This window comes from Dufourea novaeangliae, unplaced genomic scaffold (genome assembly GCF_001272555.1).
Source record: "Dufourea novaeangliae isolate 0120121106 unplaced genomic scaffold, ASM127255v1 scaffold16, whole genome shotgun sequence".
Taxonomy (NCBI): Eukaryota; Metazoa; Arthropoda; class Insecta; order Hymenoptera; family Halictidae; genus Dufourea; species Dufourea novaeangliae.
Window position 1 is genome coordinate 4,366,901 of NW_015373891.1, and position 22,711 is coordinate 4,389,611.

A 22,711-nucleotide genomic window follows, 5' to 3' on the forward strand; every position below is an offset into this window, starting at 1 on the left:
CTCTGCTCCAAATCGTTGCCTTATACTTTCTTCAGACCGGTGTATATTACCGTTATAAATGGTGTTAATAACCCGAAATATTACAACACACTTTTTTCCTTCCCTTCCGCCCACAATAATTTATCACCAGTTCCTCGTGCTTAATATTCCAGAATCTGGAGCGAATCCTTATTTCCCGAGTTCTTGGTGGATCGCTATCGTCCCGCTCACATTATTCGCCCAAAAGGGAGGATAGCGAACGTTTACCGAGTAAAAATCGGGCATGGGGATGCCTCCGGGGTAAACAAAGTCGTGGAGTCCTCGAGTCCGGCGGAAGTCGATTTCCGTCTGGCATCGAGAAAATTGGAACCAGTTTTCGAATTTTCCTAGACGACGCCCGTATCGCGACCCCGAGACACTCCGCGAAGTAGTTTCCAGCCGGATCGTTCCAAAAACACGGACAATTTCTTCTAACGCTTCTCGCTCGGAGCGTGGTCGGGGCTCGTTAAGAACTTTCGCATATTGTTCGTTCCTCCCTCCACCCTCCTACGAGGATGTTTTCCTTCGCGAGACAACGGGGATCTCCTTGGCCCGGTGTTTCTTCGTTCGGTAAATCAGGTGAATTGGAATCGGAAAGTCTTCATGGCTGATTGCGACGTCAGTACGGTTAAACGAGTCCACTCTTTGATCTTTCTAATAGACGCGGACAAGGTCTACGGCGACAAAGGAGGGGGACAAATGGACTTTGAAATTGGTCGTCGCTGTGTCAAACGGGTTTCGAACGTCTTTAGATGTATTCAAAGGGGATCGAATATATTTAAACTCGAAGGAGTTTGTGAGAATTTAATTGTTGGGTGTAATGTGACGAAGTTTAAGAGCTCTGTGTGAAAATGTAGAATGTTCGTAGTCGATGTAATTAGGAATCGTGTAATACAGGAAATTCTCGATAAGCGCTCGGAGAGGTCTCTACGTTAAATGATTTTGATTCGTCCCTACGACAGGAAGAATTCCCCCTTGGTACCAGTGAAGCGAATAATGTAACACCTCGGCCCGAAATTTGTCGCGAAGGAGCGTACATTAACTATTCAAGCTGTAGTTAAACAATTGTATACTTCATACCAAGAAGTATAATAATGTAGGCCTCTCAGGATTAACGTATACTCTGTATGGTTAAAAAAGATGCTAATCGAATGTTTGTTAATAGTGCCTTCCCAAAACCCTGAACAGAAATTGTCTAACAGTTTTCGGAAGTTCCCCGCGACTAAGTCTCTAAAATACGCCATGAAAATCGCTTCCGTCAACACTCTTACCCGCACCCCATTGTCGGTCCATCTCAGCTACCGATGATCCGTCCCATTTCAGCCACTCGGAAGCCCCCATTGCAGCCACTTCAGGCCCCTCGTATAAATCACGAGCGCGTATACGTTCCGCGTCAAAGCTGGATAGACCGTCTATAGCAGACGCGACACGGCTAGTGTCGAGAGCTTCGGATGGGAACTGCCTGAATTTCGCCAGAACGAGCCAGCGTTGTAATTTTCCTCCGTTTAACGGTTGAAAATGGCGCGAAGATGGCATAACCATGTGAAATGGCCGGCTGGAGTGAGAACGAAGGGGATGGAAGAGGGATGAAAAAATTGTAGAACGCTTTTACGAGAACAGAAGAGCAGAATTATAGACGTCCAGAAAGAGAGAGGAAGAGTGTTGAAGAGGCTAAGGACAGAAAGAGGCTGCAGTAGTGGAAGAGGATCGAACTTCTGCCACGCATGACTGACGCCTCTCTGATTGGCTCCCAGAACAGCTACGGGCTGGCTGGGAACGTGTTACCAAACGATCGACATTCTAGATGCACGCCAGAGCTTTTAAGAGCAACGTTATTACGTTACTGTGTGTTATTCTTATCTGAACGTGCTGTCTGAACGGCCGTAGTCTGCGCTTCCTTTTCCAGTCCACCCATCGCGTTTCCGCCACCCCCTCTTCCTGCACACCTCGACAGACTCTATCGGCTCTGATCTCGACACCGAGCGCGCGCCGTGTTACGACCCAATTACTAACGCTGGAAGATAGCAGGGGGAACAAATGGTAGCTTGAAGCGTGCCACTCTCTATAACGTTGCGAATAAATTAGGAGCTCGGACAAGGAGACGAGGCATCGATTGAGCTGTCCAGGGCGGGTGGAATTGTTCGACCGATCATCAAGTGCTTTATCAATTTCCTTACCACACTGTCTACATTTCGGCGCTCGACCTCATTCTACTATCAACAATAGCATGTTCATAGAGCGCTCTATCTCTGAACTCATTGGGAGCATTTGTTAGCGCATCTAACAGCCACCAAAAGATACAATTCTCGTACGAAATCCACCGAGTGCAGTTTCCAACGATTCACCCCGTTCATCTCGACGAGCGCCGGTTTAAAAGGAACTGGGATTATTTCTCGCTGGGTAGATACCACCAACAGAAAGGAATATCGCGGTTGTTCCGAGTGGTAGCTAACATCAATTACCGTATAATTTACGATGTTCGGTGTTGTTTAAAATTTTCCCATCCTGTTCTACGCGTAGAACTAACGCGTTTATCATAGAGGTGGATACATAAAGAGCGATTCGATTAAAATGTTTTCAACGGGCGAATCTGTATATTTAATAACGACCGGGAAATAATTAATGTCGAGCCCGGTTCTATTATATCATAATTATCATTGTCATTAACGTATCGACTCGGCTGCTGGTTAATTGCTCGTCAGTCGCAAGGAACGCCCCCGCGAGTAATTAACGACGACCCCGGGAATTTTACACAACCGAACGCGTGATTAATTATGCAAACGCGTATGGAACACCTTCGTGGTTCCAGCGACACATCGACCAACGATCAATATTTGTTCGATGATTCTACGACGAATCGTTTAATGGTAATACTGTATTTTAATTTAAATTGTGGAATAGGGTAATGTCCCAATTATTTCAACCTTAAGATTGTAGCGTAACTTCATTTAATCATTTTATATGTTGCTTAATGTAAAAAACGTCTCAGTTTGGAACATAATATTATTTAACATCTCTTTTATTTGAAAAAGTAGTTCTGTTGCTGTTCACCTAAGGTCAGAAGACTTTCTCACTTTCGTGGAGTGATATCCACGATCAAAGACACCCGATCGGATACAGGAAAGTATTCCTACTGACAGAATATATTGTTTGATATTTAAAAGTACTGTAAATAGCATCAGCACTTCTTTATCGACATAGTTTGGATTAGAGATTATGTTTTGCATGTAACACATTTGCCAAAGCTATTAATGTCCACGTGTATAAATCACAAACAATCGCTTGTGTTCACATTAATTCGCACAATACTGTCTGTAGTCGAACAAGGCTCACCTTTGAAGAGCTTTATTCTCGTACCAGACTAAATAAACGGGGACGAAATTGTTTGTCCAACGACACACGATTGAAATCTATCAAAGAGTCAGCCCCTTTTCTCGCCGCTAGAACCAACAAGAAACCCGTCTGTTTACTATTTGTCACCCGTAGACCGTGCTCCCTCCCGCATTCGTCCGAAACGGTGACCCCTATCGGCATTTGTCCCGGAGAATTCTCAATTCGTCGTTTTTCCTTGAACGCGTTGTTTACAGCGAAAATAACGGGGAAAGAGAAAGGAGATAGAATTCGTAGTATTGCTCTTTCAAGTTGTATCCAAAACTTTAAAATTTCAATAGCACTTCGTATTTTAATTCTTCAAATTTCTTTTTACAATGAGCACAGGAATAGAATTGATAAATTGGGATTTGAATTTTGACATAAACCATTTTATAGACCAAGTGTCGGAGAAAGTGTTGACACTACATTCTGTACTCCACTCGATTAAATTGAAATGAGCAGTTTCACATATATGAGCAAATAAGTGTTCGAATCACAGAATACTCAAAAGTTTCTCGAACAAGAACTGCAACAGTGCAGTGGATGCAAAATATATATGTATAAGTTACTCGAACAATATTCTAATTTTTTGTGAAATAATAAAAAAATTGTGCCAACATTACGCGGTATTCCCAGGCGGTCACCCATCCAAGTACTAACCACGCCCAACGCCTCTTGACTTCGGTGATCGGACGAGAACCGGTATTTTAGAACGTAGTATGAACGTTGTCGAAAGTATCAGCTTTTAAGTTGAAGAAAAATATTATAGAAAAATATACTTTATATTCTTTATATAAAGAAATAGGATTATGGAATAAGTAACTTGAGTAGGTCCAGTATAAAATTAATTACTAATCGTAGTTGAGAATGTCTATGAAACGTTATATGTAGGTGTCAAATATTTATGATAAGAGAAATATTCGGTGTACCAATGAATAATTCACTATTTTGTTCATTAATAGCAATATATTTTAAATGATAAAAAATTCTCTCGGCCTCTCACTGAAAAGGAGTAATGATGGTGTAAAATGTTACAAACTTGCCATGAATATAATTAAAATGGTATAGATACTTGGCTCCCAAAGAATCAAATCCTGACTCCCCGATAGCCCAATTGCGCCTTGAAGACGGCTTAAAGACGTCTTAAACCTAGAATAGCCGTAAATTGGGCGTCTTCAAGGCGCCATGTGCTATCTGGGCTTCATTAAAGGAATAATGAGCTACTTATTGATAGTAGGTATATCTGATAATTAAAAATCAAACTCTTGCCATTAGTCACATTGTCTCGAACATTGTACGATGCTCAAATACCTACATCTTGAGTGCAACTATTAACAACAAAGTGCATCAGACATTTGTACGATGCAATTCACTACCATTCCGAAGAAACTTCCTCGTTAATTATTCAGCCAGCCATAAAAGCAAGCGTAACCTAAATCCCGAGCGACGCGAGATTTTTTGGGGTCGCTTTCGATTATTAATTTCCGAGTTGCTTTCGCCCGAGACGCCAGCCTGCAGCTTTAACGAGGAACTCCTGCCGTATTCCGCGTTCGGGCCGTAAGCCACGAAATCCTGGCTCGCGGTAGCCAGCGCACGTACACGCGCGATTAAAAATTCATAGAAAATCTTCGGGGTCAGCACGATTTTACGAATCCATGAATTTCCACCGGCGCTTGACCGGGTCCGGCAAGATTACGTCGATCGTATTGATCGCCCCAGCCAACTTTTCATCTATTTCTCAATCCGTTTGAGCTCGCTGGATTCGCGTGGGTTCGTCGAATCACTGCTGGGAATAATGTAACTTCTGGTCCTGTATATTTTCCACTTTGTATGTGACGTGCTTTATGTACTCCGTGTATACGACTGTGTATGTGGGTAGACGTTATAGAGCTTCGTGGTTTGAATTGATATTGATGCGCGGGAAATGTCTGCATGAATCGTTGAACATCTGTTTCCACATCTGCAGGTGTATAATCACGAGAAATAAGAAACATTTATTCTTTCGTGGGTACTCAACCCTTAAGTATTATAAAACAGTTAGGCTAGATGATGTGATTCTACCTGCAAAAATAAGTCGAAAATGTAAAAGATTAGATAACTGTAAAAGATAGACTGGATACGCGTGCAATTGAATAGGACTTGGCTACCGCGTCTGTTCATTGCATTCTGTTTCTATGGATTGTCATTATGAATACGTAAAATTGATTATCTTGAAAAAGAAGCATTGTACGAAAAAATATTATTCTACATTTATTACTTATTTTTGCACATGGAATTACATCCTTCCGGGTTGTACCACCATGAGCTAACCCAAATAAGCTTTCGTATATTCTCTGACTAGAAAAACTCGAGTGTTCAAATGCAACATGTTCCACCGATGAAACGAAAAATTCGAAGTTCGTACGAATTCGGGATGAGCAATGGCACGGAGCAGAGAGGTATTTCTAAAAAGGGAGCAGAAGTTCTTGGTTGAAGAGCATTGTAGCAACCTCAATAAAATCACGTCTACGGCATTATTCTCGCTGAACAAGGATTCCGCGGATACTAATGGCACAAGGTATCGAAACGTAATGATCGGTGGCAAATATTTCACCGCGGAATCAGATACGTCGAGCGCAACTGGTCCATTGATCTCGCCGATCCCACGTGCACTCTTTGTCTTCCCTGCTCGACGCGGAAATACCAATTACTCCGCCGTTGTCAGCGGTATTTGTCACAAGTTAATTCCGCTGCAAATAAAAATTGCACGCTTGCTATCGAGTAACGTCGGAGTTTTGGACTTCGATTCATTTTTTCAGACGGAGAATCATCTTGCCAGCTGCACTAATCAATAACGGAGCACGCCTTATAGCACTGGTATGAAATTCCTTGAAAAAAGACCGCAGAAGACTATAGGTGAAGCCTCTTGCAAAATAATTTATTAACCAATAACATTAGTAAATTTACAAATTGTAAATTGTAGCTTGTAGACTTCTGTTGCTCAAAGAGTGTGTACAACCACAAACGAGATATAAGAGACAGACGAGATGAAGTTTCATATTTGCAATTATTTTGTGATACTGTAATAGAAATCGGTATCCTGTGAGAAAAATCGTATTTAACGATATGAAATGAATAATAAATAACGGTCTTAGGAATTTATACTGTAGAGCTAAATCTTTAAAAGGAACATGTCGGTTAAACAAATTAGTTAAAAATGATACTTATTTGGGGAATATGAATGGGAATATGTGCTCTCCGTCGGTGCCGACGCGTGCCGAAGAATTTCGGTGGTCTATAGGGGGAGGTGTGACTTAAACCAGGTTCTGGCGACAACACTTTCATCGCGATACTTGTTCATACTGTAGTTTAACGCGTAGTTTATCGTAGACTTAATAACTGCTTGGTATATAGAATATTAGGTGCGTAAACGAAATGATCGATGGAACTTTTTCCATTCCGTCTATCTCTTTCGTTTGAGTATTAGCAACTACGTTGCGTTTAGTTTAAGTTATTTTGTATTAATAGCATTAATTCGTATTAATTAGAATATTAAGATAATATTAGTTCTAAGCTGAAGAACGAAGACAACCGACGAGGGAACTTAGTTTTTTATAGGTTTAGGCTCAAGAAAGAAGTCATCCACCGAGGGATTTTAGTACCGATAGTATTAGATAGTTAAGATTTAAGTTATTTATAAGGTTTATTGTGAAAGGTGGGTAGATGTAGAACTTGTGATTCCATCGACCTGCCTTGGGCCTCCACTCGCAGCAACCTCCTCGTGGTGAGGCCTGGGCAATCGGTATTGTCATCGGTAAAGCACTGTAAACTGAAGACAATATCGAGCTAATGGCTGCGAACTTCGAATCTATCTCATAAAACCACGTTCTATGTTACATCGAACTAGGATTATTTAAGAAATCTATATGAGATTCAAAGTGTAAAAATTTCTAGTAGTTTGAACGTTTTTGTTATACAATAATTTTGTTTATACATTAATATTTCTGACAATTAATTAGTGACGTTTTATTGATTGTGTTAATTCTGGACGTTTTAGTCATAATTGATACTTATACGAACTTATACTCGTACGAACTTCGAATTTATGATTTGTCAAATAGAATGTTCAAAAACACTCAATATTTTTTTGGCCTAATAGATGTCATCCTCTCAATAATTAACCCTTTGCACTGAAAGCTGTTTGACTTATGGAGAACTAGCAATTCACGGTTTTTTCCCAATACCGAACTACAAACTCGACGAAATTTTCCAAAATATACATGTAAAGAAACAACACGATTTACCTTAAAGTAACACGGTAGAATAAGATATACGAAAATAATGTACCACCGTACATTTACCTGTAGCAGAGCAGACCCCTATTGCACGAAGTCTACGTTTCGTGTCACATGGGGGTCCACTATAATTATTACTGTCGCATCTCACTCACCACTCAAATCAGTGCAGTAAATTATACCATTGAGTTACTAACCCTCAATTCTTCCAACATCGTAAGTCCGAATGCGACCAGCAACTTGTAAATCCTGTTCCTCATTCACCCCCAGAGTTATCACCGAACGAACAACAGAACGGGAAGATGGACGAACGGGATAAAGAATAAGAATGGTCGAGGCGGCGCGAGGATCTCACACACGATTTTCAAAATTCCGGGAGTTTCGAGGAACGAGCGAAACCACTTTCGAAGCATTCGCCGAGAATGGTGGGCGACGCGGCCCGTCCAGCGGAAGCCGCAGGGTACTTTCGCGGTCGCGCTCAGGCTCTGCATCCACGAGTATGCAATTGCAGCTGCAAGGGAGCACTTGGCCTGGCTCCGTGGAATTTGCATCGTTGACGTATACACATATATAGAGACACACACGCCGGAACGACGAGCCAGACGACCCCCTTTTCACATAAGCCTCCACACACGACACGGAACATCCATGGGACCCCTACGACCGGTTTTAACGTCACGGTCGTAACGAAACCGTCGACCGTCGCGTGAAGACCGGAATGTTCTGCGCCGCGGATGTAGCTACGTATTTTTTGGTCAGTTCACCAAACGACGTGACGATTCAGCATTGGGAGGGTATACCTGGAGCGTCTGATTATTCTATGGGGCAGTTGCAGAAGATTCTCTGAATGGTTATTGTTATTATTGCTTTTCAGTGGGAAACCGTTTCTATTTCTATAGACGTTCTATATTGTACAATATAGTTTTATAGTAGTATACGTCCATGTTTTCTTCCTGTAAGATATTTGTCGTTTAACATATTTTTCTGTTATATAGGTCCAATTAAGGGGTTATGCTAGTGTGACAGTTTAAAGAAAATCGGATTTTTCTTTTTTGCAAAATATAGCATACTTTACAAATATTATTTAGTAAATATGTATATATTATTCAAATTATAAGTTCAATAATTTTTCATTAAAAAGTTCCCAAAGATTGCCTTATTATATAGCCATCACACTAGCATAGCCCCTTAATAGTCGAACCAGTATTGCGTAGTAGGATAAGGAAATGTCATAGTGACTTGACTCCTTCCGATATGTCCCTATCTGCACACGAAACATATGCAACAGCGCAGATTTGTAACAATATTTCCTTCGAAACTAGATTTTTTGGACTCGTTAATTAAAAAGAAATCGTCAACAGCCCGGTAGCTAAGGTGGCCAAAGCAGTCACCCAGAAAGCTAAAAACAGATTGATCCAAAGGGATTCGACTACTAGTCCCATATTCAATCATAACATTTACCGCAAAGAGGAAGAGCTTCGAACCATAGCACTCGGTATCCCAACGTTTTGTCGTTCAGCGACAGTCGCACGACTGGACCCTACGTTCCACGGGAATCGTAGAAGTACCTATACGCGGAGTATCGACTGCAATTGTTCAGACGGGTCGGTTCGAGAGTGGTTTTGCTCCTGACACTCGGGCTATTTATGTTCCCCGTATCTGCGCCCGATCCCCTCGAGACTCGGCCTTCTTCCTCCATCCGCGACAAATATCTGACGTGTTTGTCTAAGACGTCGCGACTGGTGGACCGCGAAAAATCCAACGAACTTTCCGCCGACAGCGTACTCTGGTGGCAGCTTTTCAACCAGAGCTCCATTTCTCAAAAAGCAAGACGTTCCATTCGAGACGTTCGCACGCGGCTGCTCGTCAGCCGGAAAGCTGTTAGCCCGACCAGGTACTTCCGCGGCAGCCGCGTTTGGCGTTGCCCGCGGAGAGAGTTTCCAGGGTAGGGGGCAAACCATTTCCGCGACGTCGTCATAATTTACGTAAATGCATAATTCTTCTTCTTTCCACTTATGCAATAGGGACAACGGGCGCGGCCGGCTCGTAAAGATAAAAAATTGTCACCAGCCCAGCACCGAGATTGCTGCGCCGGCCCCGCTAGTATTTCACTTTTACGGAGTTCTCGCTGCCCGGCTAACCGGCGCACTTCCGCTACTTTTCCTGGTCCCCTCTTTGTACTTTACACGCCATCGTTGGCTCTTTCTTCCTTCTAACTGGACCTGGCCGCTTCGAGCTAACTACCGATCGAGGTTTCAAGAATTTTCTTTCTACTGTCCCCTACTTCTAGTTTGCTTTCTGTGTTCCGTCTGTGACCATTCAAGTGTGGGACTTTAAAGTATTGCGGGTTATTGATCTAGAGATTTTTGAAACTAACGGCAATTATTACGTATGTTGTCGTGCACAATTTAATAAATATTTATGCTAACTAGGTTCTGCAAAGTAGTGAAGGTGGTCTTAACACTTAACACAGATCTGCTCTACTCAATGAATATTTAACGAATTTAGTTCAGGTCCTAAAGTCTGACTGAAGTTAGTCTACTTCGACTAGATACGTAACCCATACCTAACCCAGATTCGGTCTATTTAGTGAATATTTAATGAATAGACCAGGTTCCCTAATACTTCAGCTGCTCATTTGCCAAAGTGATTAACTCCACAAAAATTATCAAGGAAGTTTATTTTGAATATAAATAGGTAAGCACTAATCAAGTACATTGACACTAAAATTTGAAAAGATTCGAAAAGTAAAGTTAACCACTTTGGCCAGTGAACGGTTCATTCGTGAACCGAAAAGTTCAATGGGTTTTGAAGATTTCTAGATCTACAGGTTGCAACTTTTTGAAGCCCAGCGTACAGATCGTCGGAGATGTAGAAGAAAAAAAGCCAGTAGAAGTAGAAAATAAAGTCCTTACTCTCAATCGGTAGTTAGCTGTATGTAACGTAATGCTTCAGACAAATTATATGATTTTTAGATTCCATGATTACCAAATACGAAGTCTCGTAGCAGATTTCTAAAGATCGACGAACTTTTCACCAAATCATTCCAGAAAGCTTCATCAAAGTTTAATTTGCCATTGGTCCCCTGGAAACCTGTTTCTGTCACTTTTTCTGCCACGGTTTCTAAAGAAGTCTCGATAGATTCGTAATAATCTCGCAGACTGCTGTGGTTTTCTCCTCATTCGTAGCCTTTTCTGAGAGCAAATGAAAGAGTCTGCTGTCAGAAGGAAAAGACTGCTTATTACTTCGAAAATCAAAGCGGAAGACGCTTCCGTGTTCAATTCGAATGCAACTCCAAGACCTGCTGTATGACGAAATTGCACGTAAAAATTCGTGGTGCATAAAGCATTCTACCTTTCATCTCCCAATTACAAGATGGAACTGCAGATTTGTATAGAAAGTCACATTTTCCACGTTAATTTACAGACATACAGTAAGTGACGAAACTACTCGAACTTTTGGTTTCCACATATTCAGTGTCAGAATAACTTTTTTTAACTTTTTTCCATATTACTTCAATCTTTTCTTTAAATTTACATGAACTTAATCTACACAAGTTAATGAACAATAATCTACTTCAGTCTACAATTTTACACGTGTAATGAATCTCCGAGTATCCTATTGTAAGTAACAAGCCATATATCCTTTTTTAAGGACATTCCATCAACCTTAAAATAAGCTTATTTTACTTCATACGTTAATGCATATTGCAAACTCATAAAATCTGTAGTTTAACCTTTTAACGGTGGAATGTTGTTTCGGAAATGTGTATCTATGTGTCTAATTAAAATCAAGCGATAATGAGTATACTCATCAAACACCGTTAACATTAGAACTACCGACGATACACGCATATCTATGTATTTCGATCGGTTGATAAACGACAAACTTTTGAAAATTTACTAATTTATAAATTAACTAATTTCTTCACTTTCGTATGGTAATAAAATTTGTAAAAGGTCTGAGAAAATGTAAAGTCATAACATTTTAATCATCGTTACAATAGTGTACTGACAACTCATTTTGATTAACTTGGTAGTTCTAGTGTTAAGGGGTTAATCATAATCTTTAGTAGATCCTTCAATAAAAGATAACCTATATCTTTTTATTTGAATATTCGCCAACAAAATTGAGTCCGTGTTTCGCTGATCGAAGAAAATGCACTAATAAATATAAGTTAAATATATGTTACAGCGATCGAAGTTTCGACGGAACGACCTCGATTTCAAAATTAAGCGCCGCCGGAGTGGATCTAATCGGCGCGGATAGCAGAAGAGATTGTTCCGGGTGACTCGAATTGATTGCTTCGAGTGTGAGTTCGACTGTTTCGCCTATCTGGTCCCGTCGATACGAAGTTCCCACTTAACAGCCAGGGCTTGTTTCTTCTTCGTGAAAGTTTCCTTCGAACAGTAAATAACGTCGATTTGATAAAGCCTTGTAAACCGACACAGATCTCGTCGCTGCAGGTGAGGCGAGCATTAATTCTCGTTCTCCAAGGAGAGATCTATACGGTAAGGAACACGTTGACCTTATTCCAGAAGCATATAAGGCTTCTTTATCGTGATGGGTGGCTGCGTATCTCCTCTGTACTGTCAAACTGTCAAAGTTCACATCGACCGGCTAATGTTGCGATTGCTAGTGTTCATAGCTCGAATTCCATCGAGATTGGAATTAGTCTGATTCGGAGATTAGGTGTCGGAGACTAATTGATAGTATTAGGAGCAAGTAGAGATATTGTTATATAGGACTGGTGTTGGAAACGTTAAGGGGTGATTCGACATGTCAAAATTGAGGGAAAATCAAAAATGGCGAAATTTTGTTGGAAGCTTCATTATAATAATCAAACATTTAAGTCAGAAAGGCCTGAAACTAGGCAATCGGCGTACCAGCAGTAAGTGTAGGTAGGTACGGCAGATTGCCTGGTTTCAGGCGTTTCTGGCACGAACTTTTAACTATTAATAACATGAAAACGAAACATCCAACACAATCACAATTTATTCTGACATTTAGAATCACCTCTTAATGTTTTTGATACTAGTAGCCGAGCGAAAACACTATACAACTCATTCCTGAGACATGTTCACATTTTTCCCATTTGCTGCTATTTGCTTCCCAATTCTAAAAATGGAAATTTTCTGACTATCTCGTATCAACGAATCATTGACTACTACTAATAGGTGACCTATATTAAAAGCCCTTGAAGGTATTAGAGTATCGGGTTATTATATAAATAGACTGTGGATGTTTATGAAAATATACAATAGATTTTCAAGGATTAGTTAAGGGAACGTGGAACCAGACCAAAATTTGTTTTTATCTTCATCACTTCTATCTTATCACCCTACCAACCACTACTTGTACAAACAATATTAGTGATGAGCTTAGAATCAATACAGAAATCTATATAGCCATAAACAATGATATTTGAAACGAAATCCTGTACAAACCACATCAAACCGTCCAATCTAAACCATGCACATTGAAAACCTGTCTGAACAATGTAACGCAACACAAGACAAGCCTTACATTCCCATCAATCAAACAGTACCTACACCGTTACAATTCGTGATTACCCCGAATCCCTCTATTATCCAATAATCCGATGTATCCCCGAATAATTTATCGCACCGCAGCAAGGAATAATACCACCCCCGCCGCCTGATCCGCGCTGTAAAATTGCATTCGAAAGAAAAACGCTTGGCATACGTGGTACCATTAAAGTTCCACCTTCCTATCGTATGACCGCTCGTCGGTGGTTCCTGTTCCGCACGGACCTACTTATCCACCTTATTTCTGGTCCTTCATAACCCCGTCGGCCGATTCCGATCGGGCAAACCACCCACCGCCCTCCCCGACGGAATTGCAACTTCAAAAATAGCGGAACTCTTCGGTTATCGTCGTTATCGGATTTCAGTTTACCGGCACGTAAATCGGGTTACTTTATTTCCGGCTTCTTGCGCCACTTCCTCCGCCTCTACTTCCGCTATTCGCGCCGTCGTCTCGTCGAACGAGCCTTCCGGGTGTTCGAGTGTGCCGCATCGATGCAATTAAACTTGATACCGGGAAACGGTATTTCCTAGACGTTCCCGCCCAGAACACGGTCCATGAACCGGTTAGTTAACAGTTTGTGAGTCGACCGTCTTGTTATTTGCACGGGGGACAGAAGTTTTGAACGAAATAAATATCATGGTATCGGTAGATACGCCAGCAAGGGTATATAGTTGGTGTTTTTAAAAAATAATCACAGGCGTGGCTGGTTATAAGACTAATCTCTTGTACTGGAACGACGTGCGTAGGATGGCGATGGTTCTTTGTCTGAAGAATGGGAGTGACGTGCTACAGACGTCGAGGGAGATTTGTCTGAAAAATAGGAACAACGTGCGTGACACATCCCCCATTTTTGCTTCGGAGTTTATCATTTTGTACAAAATTATTAATAATGAGATTTATTGTACGGATCTGTCTGAAATTTGTACAGAAATGACTTCTTGGCATGAGAGTTTAGAGAATCTCCTGGTTTCAACGTAGGGCTCGCTTCGAATTACTGGGGTTGGTCAAGCGTATGAGTGAATAAATTTCCAGCCCAAATGGTTAAGATGAGGTCTGTACCAAAATTTTCATTTTTACAGGTTTTTAATATCTAGTATAATGTTTAAGATATACAGGAAAGAAAACACACATCAACATTCAACGGGTGGTTCCACCCTGAAGAACCGAAAAGTTGCCAGATGCTTCTATCGAGGCTTCCTTAAAACCTGCGGAGTTGAAACAAAATCGAAATTTTCGGGCTACCAAAGTTCCCACGTAACTCAATATGAACAAAAATTTCGCCTTCCAAGAGTTAAATCAACCTTTAAAAACCATTCTATCTAGATATTAACAATTTGCATCAAATTTGAGACCGATATTCTGATCTTAAACTTCCAGACTGTGGTGTAACTGTAATTCCCCACCTTCAGTGCTTGAAATTTCTCCCTAAACTATCTTCGAACTCTGAGTACAGTTTCGAGGCCCTCGAAAACTAACTCTGAAAATTCAATGCACGACACTCCTTGAAACACACACGTCTTCCTCCGCACACGACCGGTACGTTTTCTCGCTAGCAAACATCATACACGTCACGGTTACGTTTCAGATCGATTTGAGTAGTGCCGCTTTCCATCGCTTGGATCCCCACCCCTTCACGCTCGCTCTTTTCCCAACTCCCGCGGCTATTTGCATGGCAACAGGAATTTGATCGAGGTGAATATCGAACAATGGACTATTTGTGCCAGCTGAACATTATTTGGAATTCGCGATAGGACGCCTCGAAGTGTGGTACGTGGTTAAGATACTGATTATTTCAAAAACAGCGAATGAACAGAGTAAACAAGACAAACGAGCCACGGGGCGGTTTAAAATGAGACAGGCGGACGAAACCAGCCCTCGGGGTAAGACGTCAACGAAAGTGTCTAAGGGGCGACGATGACGATGACGGTCTGGAACGAGACGCTGAGAACACAACGACTGCGAAAATTACTGCAATTCCGACCGTAATTGTGACTAGAGCGTAACGGTGTCATTCTGTTTGTTCTTACAGAAAGGGTTAAAACCAACTTTGTAACTTCTAAAAGAAGTTAGATGTTTTAGTTTCTATTATTCTTGAGAATTTTGTTTGATTCAGACAGCAATTATGGGTGCATTGGATCTTTTTGTGTCGTATCTCTAGTTATAGAACCACTTCAAACTTATTTATAAAAAGCTACATTTTTCTGGTGACGTTTAATACGTGGTAGGCACACGGGTCAGAATTGGCACAAAAAAAAATTTCAGTGATTGAGTAGTTACAGGTAAGGGAGCTCGTGGATCTCCCCCCACTACGTTAAATATGTCTATCTACAATGTCAAGTAGTAAGGATTTGAGGGTCATTTACGCGTTAGTTTTCGAAGGAGCGACATCGAAAGTGTGTGTGCTGCTGCGAATTCACACCAGTGTGTTCATAAGGATTGCTGAGAGTTCGATAGCTTCACTTAGGATTGAAGTAAGTAATTATGCATTATACAATTACATTCTTGTAAACTTGTTTCAATTGAATCTGCGATAAGCACAGATCAGGATTATGTATTCAATGCACATATATATTAAATGAGCTGAAAAGTAAATTTGATATGCCCTGGTTCAGTATCATTATGCAGCAACGCAATGCTTTATTTACCGTTTGTAATAATCTGGTTAAATTATTCGAGTTTTAATACCTCTGTTAATTACAATATAGGAATCCTCTATTTCTTGTGTTGTTGAATTTATTATATGTAGACTGTGAAAGTTTATGCTCATTTACAATTTCAGATATTAATGTATGATTGTTAACATTGGTCAGAATATTATTTCGCGAACTAGAAGCTTTAATATGTTAATAATAATACGTAAATGGCATTATACTTTATTACAATATATGTATCATTGTAATATTTCAATTTAGGAAATGCTATAAATACATACGTATCTAGTTATAAGTGTATCTTGACACGCGTCATAATTTCACAATTCTCTGGTGTACGGGCAACAGAGTACAAGTCAAAATTATTAGTTCTGCAAAGAAGCAGTTACAATATTTAATGTAATATCTAATATTATAAGTGCTCCTCTGCAGAACTAATAATTCTAACTTATATCCACCAGAGATTGAGCAGCCAAAAGAGTACAGTTCAGAATTAACATTATAAATGCTTATCCGCAAAACTAATAATTCCCACCTATACTTTTTTTAATTAAAGAATTATTAACTGAAAATAGAAGTTCCAACACGCGTGAACACGTCTCCCATAAAAATTCTCTAAATCTTTCAACATACGTACTAGATCCCACTAGATAAATAATTAACAATCATTAAACCATAGGGACTCGAGTTTACAACTCCTCAAGAGCCCCCACTACCCCACTTCATGTATCCTACAACTTCTATCATCAGAACCCCCATGTTCTCCATAAAATCGTTCCCGATGCAAGCAAGTATCGCTTCAATCTAATAGCCAACCAATAATCCCCCTTGCAACCGGGCATAAAAATTTCTACGACGTCCTAAAGACCGCTACGATGCACCGGAACTTTTCTTCTTTATCGCCCTCCCTCCCGTGGCTTCCAATCTAGCAACGAAACGAATCGGCTCGCCCGATTTACCCGGCGTCCTGCGATAACTGTACAATTCCCGAGAAATAGGAAAAACTGTAATGTTTACAGATCGGGGGATCGTTTATGCCGTCGATTTCACTTCCCATCCAACCCCCCTGGAACCCCTACGCGTCGCTCGTGGACTTCCGGTTATTGTATGTACCCCGAAAACGCGACAGTCGGAGGGGCGGTGTTCCGTTGGTCGTTTTCTTTATTACGTCGCGTACGTGCCGTGCAACGTGATTACAGCATTACAGGATCAGTGGTCACGCTTTCTCCCGCTTGTGCAAACAGCCGCGGGCGAGGACCAGGTTTGGCATCGCCGCGACGAAACATTGATGAGGCTACCTGGTGGTTCCGGGCACGAAGCTACTTCGCATTCGAGATGTCGATCGGAATGTGGTGAACATTAACATCTAATCTAGGGAAGGCTTATTTACCTTATAGCTTTAGATTGTAGACGGTTGGTACTAAACGGTTCCAAATATAAATTAAAACAGTAGTTTTGTAGGAGGGAAGGAAATTGAAACGTAAATATAGGATGGTTCCGAAATGATGGTACAACCTGAGAAGAAGTGATTCGAGGTGGAAAATTAAGTCGAAGATATAGAATAAACATTTTTCATACGATGATTCGTTTTCGAGATTATTGAATCTGAAGATTGATTTAACACGTTGTCAATATTATCTAGCCCCCCGTTAGATCGATGACAGTCCTAGCTTCCTAAATTGTTCAATTAACGCACCATGGTTCGATACGTTTCGCGATAGGTAAACCTTGTGATTGCACGCCTAAACATTATCTCAATAAACATCAATATCAATCATGTTAATAAATACGCGTTCCATGGTAGCGTGCAGTCCAATCACCATTAATCGTTCGTCCGTTTACTTTGTCTGATGAAATTCTGCAGTTGGTGAATTTTTTTATTTAACATAGTAAGTGCTCTATTAATCACTAGACTACGAATCCTTCTGAAATTTCACTGCTTTAAACACTAAAGTAAACAGTCGAGATTGTACAGAATTTCGTTTCCTGCAGTAGAAGTTTCAATATGTTCATATAATAAAAATATGTCTGATATTATTTACTTGTTACTGTTATTTTTACATTATCACTTTATTTTAATACATTTTTCATATCACGGAAATTCTATAACGCAGTAAAGATCTACACTCTATTAAATAATTTCTGTTGTTACATAGTGCAGATGATGTCCGTTAACAATCCTTCAATATCAATTCATACCATGGATTCCCCGATTTCAATTCCGATCCACAATAATAATAGAATCTCCGAGAATCTCCATGCAAAATGAACGAGTCCTACATTCTTATGACATAATATGGAAATTTATCCCCTGAACGTGCAACGTACTCGAGTCTCTGGTCAAACTCTTCGCACCCCAAATAGAAAGGGACTGGAAGCAGACTCCGGTCCATAGAATATATACAAGGGGACCAACTTTTTTTGTAATGTATGAGGGTCAACACCATATTCTCGAGAAAGTTGCGAACAACCTACGTTTCACAAGCTCGATAGTCATTTGCAAGAATTGCTGAGAATTTCGAGGATTACCGGAGCAAAGCAATCTCAATACTCGTTTCCTGGAATTGCTCAGACTTCCCAGACAGAGCACCCTGCAATAAGATCGATACAATATTTCTGATTCAGGTGTTCGAGTTGCAAAAGTGATGAGTAGGAAATTTTCAAGGTAAATAATTTATGCTTTCCTGTAATAATCATCGTTCTTTACGGTTCAGTCGAATTGGTCTCGCTAGTTTCTTCAAACAACCCTCGTGCTCGTTTCTTCCCCTTTCCTGATCGATCGATCGTTATCCTCGCGGTAAACTCGCGTAGTTATGGGACGTTCTTCTATTTTTTTTTTGTCCTCGCATTGTTCGAAAGTTCCGATAGGTTTCCGAGGCAAAATCGAACCCAAACTTTGCCAATTATCACGCGAATCCTGGATAGAGTTCCGCTTGTTAGGGATCGAGGGGTAGAAAAGTACCACACAGAATAGGAAATCTAACCGGGCTGGTAAAAATACGCGGATAGTCGCTCGTGACACGTGATAACTTCGCACAATAGACTGTTCCACCGAGTCGGGGCAAGATGGGGGAAACCCTTGACAGATTAATAATAACAGCAATAAGGTCTTTACTATACCATAAACGGAGAAAAGGGAATAAGAGACAGAAAACATGAAACAACGGAGCAGGGACGAATATAAATGGAGAAATTATACAGAAGTAAAGTGTAACAAATGGTGCAAACGTTGTAACAACATCTTTCAGTTATTAGTGACTACTACGTGACGTATATTTTTTACATTATACTATTTTTGTTGTGCTGGACTATTCTATACTTTTATATTATAATACACTGTATTATGCTATTCAAATATAACTGTGAAGTGGATGTATAATATATGTAATACGTACTATACCAGAGTTTCTCAACCTATGGGTCGCGTTAAATTTTTAGTAGGTCGCAAAATAATAGCTGCTACCGTATGCTAATTCGAGATACAACTTATTTTATTTAAAATCGTTTATCTTACATTTTTCTATTATTAAATGTAAGTAATGAAAAATAATGAATGTTACTTTTTACATGTAAAAGTTATTGTCAAACATGCTTGATTTTATTTATTTATATAATATACAGTGAATCCAGTATACCAGATTTTAAAAAATTTTATATTATAAACACTTATGTCACGGTATCATTACGAACAGATATGTTTGATTGCGCGGCGAGAGGATTGAGAAATTCTGTACTATAGGTACTATAATATATTAATTTTACTGTAGACTTGAATCATAGTTGATCCTCACTGTATTCTGGCTAGATTCAAAAAGTTTTGGGTCTTTCAAAAACTGTAATAACATTTCTACTGCTTTCTCTTCGTTCAGGGCTGTCTTCAGATCGTACGGGATGTCGTGATATTTTCTTTAAAGCCAACTACTTGCACTGCTATTTTTTATATTGCATATATCCCATTTTTTAAAATTCTTCTTTTAAGATTTGTATAGCATAATATCTTGCATGGCAATAAAATAAAGTTACACATTTTCCATATAATTTCGCAGACAATGTAATTCCTCTCGTATCAGTCCACGGTTTCCAATATACAGACGGTAAATAAAAAATTTTTATCAAAATTTCGCGAGCATACTAAAATACACGAAAACGCCATTTAATCGTTTCGGTGGACCCGGCGTGGGGTTACGCTACCGCCGCGGATTAACTTGTCATCGGGCGAACGGTTCGTTTCGGCGTAATGAAAATCGAAAAGGCGGCGACATGCATTCAATTACCGGAGACCACGTCCCCCGTGCGAGCGGAAGATTACAAAATCGCCGGAGATAATCGCGTTCCCATCGAGGATCGTCCCCATCCCCCGAGCCGCAAAAATAAACTCGTCGACGCGAGAAATTAATCGCGCTTGAAGAGAATCTCTACGAGGAGTCTAGCTACTTCGAGGGGGTCATATTAAACGTTGCATTCGAATTCTGCGGCGTTCCATTATCCGACATAACATCCATACTGTACACCCACGTGCAACTCGGCTTCCACTAGGGGAAAAAGTGGCGTAAGAGAAAGGCCTCCTACCACATGGTAAATTTATTTCATATACTGAAATAAATGTTAAATAGGATGTTACTTTGGCATCAATTTCAGTAATCCCCAATACCAAGTGGTAGGAGAATAGTAGGAGTAGGTTTGCCAACCGTCCAGGATTGGCGTGGATTGTTCAGGAATTGAAGTTGCTGTACAGAATACAGATTGAACGTCAAAATGTCCCGGAATTTCAGAGAACGTTATCGACCAATATCGCCTACACTCCAAAATAGTTAAAATAAAAAAAAAACATAAGAAAACTGTATTATAATTTTTTACATACTTTTTGTACATAAAAAAAATTTCCTCTAAATACTAAGTATGATTGTAAGTGGTTTCTCAGTGGAGAATATTGTGAAATTACATATATATACATACATTTCAGTATTGGGCAATATGTCCAGGAATTGTCTCAGAAAAATTTTTATCTATTCGGAATAACATTTTCGCTAAGAAAAAAGTTGTTTCAAATCATCCCAGGATCTCTTCATTTCCGACAGTCGAAGCTATTTTTGGACACCTTGTATAGCTCTGTGACGTCACCTTGTTCTTACCGATAAGGAATTCTCCGACAACCCTAATCTCGATGTGTTTTCCTCGCGTTCGTAATCACGGGATAGACTTGTGAATATGATCATTATAGCAAATAATGACAATTCGTGTGACTGGTTGGTGGTCCAGCATGATTGGATTCATCGGCAACTTACGATCTCTGCATACTACGCAGAAATCGTCGCCGAAAATCAGACGAACTAACGTTGTTCAGGGGTGCCAAAAACCAGGGGGTAAATCAACCGTTCACTGGCGACGGGAATCGTTCTTCTTGCCCCCTTGGTCGCGCCGATAATTGGAAACGGGTCCGGGAGTTCTGGCGAAATAGACTTATCGGGCGAACGGTCCGTTTTCATTCGGGGGTAGTGAAGATTCGAAAGGAGAACCCTCTCCCTCCCCCCGATATGGGAACTGCCCGATCGAACTTTCACAATTTCGTGATCGTCGTCGGCGACGAAACAGAACGAACTTCAAACGCGACCGATCGACTCGATATTCGCGCTGGATGGAATGAGCCCTGGGGAAAAGTTCGGTATCTTCGGAATTTTCATGAAGCGTAGGGAACGGGAAGAACGGAATCCCAATCTCGGGGGATGTTTTTTTGGGATAGCTGGAGGTATTAAGCATTGGTGAGAAAGGGTGATACTCGTGAAAATACCCGAACGTGTGACATAACTTACATATTTAATCAATGTTATTGTCAGAATTAACAATTGTAATTTTCGTTAATATATGCCACGATTTATAGCCACGAGGAATTATACAAATTGTATTTAAACTACGGTGTTTGGCTCTGCAGGGTATTAGTAAAATTGTGGGAAACTTTCACAGGGTCAATTCTACATGCCAAAGTAACAAGGGGAGGCTGCAACATATGGGACACGGATTTTGATAAATTTCATGTATGTTGTCGTGTAGATGTAGTAGACCAACATATATTTCAATGTTTGGTCCAACACTCAAGCGTTGCCGAACTATTCTTCGTTATTATTTCGAATCTATAGCTGGACTGAGAATCGTAGCAGAGTTAGAAAATTATTCCAATAACGACTCGATGAGAGTTGGATAAGAAGTTCCTCGTTAGTGTTTCTAAAAAAGAGACAATAGTTGTGTAACGTGTTGAAACGATTCGCGGTGTACCGTGAAAGTTTTGAAGCGGTTCCGAGCTTCAAACTCTCATGGAGTCTTTACTGTGGCTATTATTACTGTAACTGACAGAGGAGAACACGTTGAACTCCATAAAAAGGCTGTAAACTCGTGCAATTTTGCGTAAAAAAATCAATTTATTACAAATACGTTCTTGATGAAATAAATATTGCTTTTCCTTTCCAGTCCCCAGTCCGAAAAATCTCGTTTCCAGTCCCCAACGCAATTACCACGAAAACAAGATTTCTCGTTACTAATCTCTAACATGTGAACAAACTGAATACAAATACCACTTCTTATTACCCAACCAAATAATCCATCTCGAAACGGAGAATCAGTAAACTCCTATTACCCGAAACATCTCAAACCTAGACCAACCGTGCCATTATCGGAGCCCATATTCTCCCCTTTGATTCGTAATCTCCCTGAATCGATAGAATTCACTATTCACACTACGCGTAAACTCTGCTCGATATTGAATTCCCCATTCACTATACATAAATTCTCTCGATAAGAGATTATCGATACGATTCACCTGTGGGGCAGACGGTGCGAAGGGGTGTACCCCGT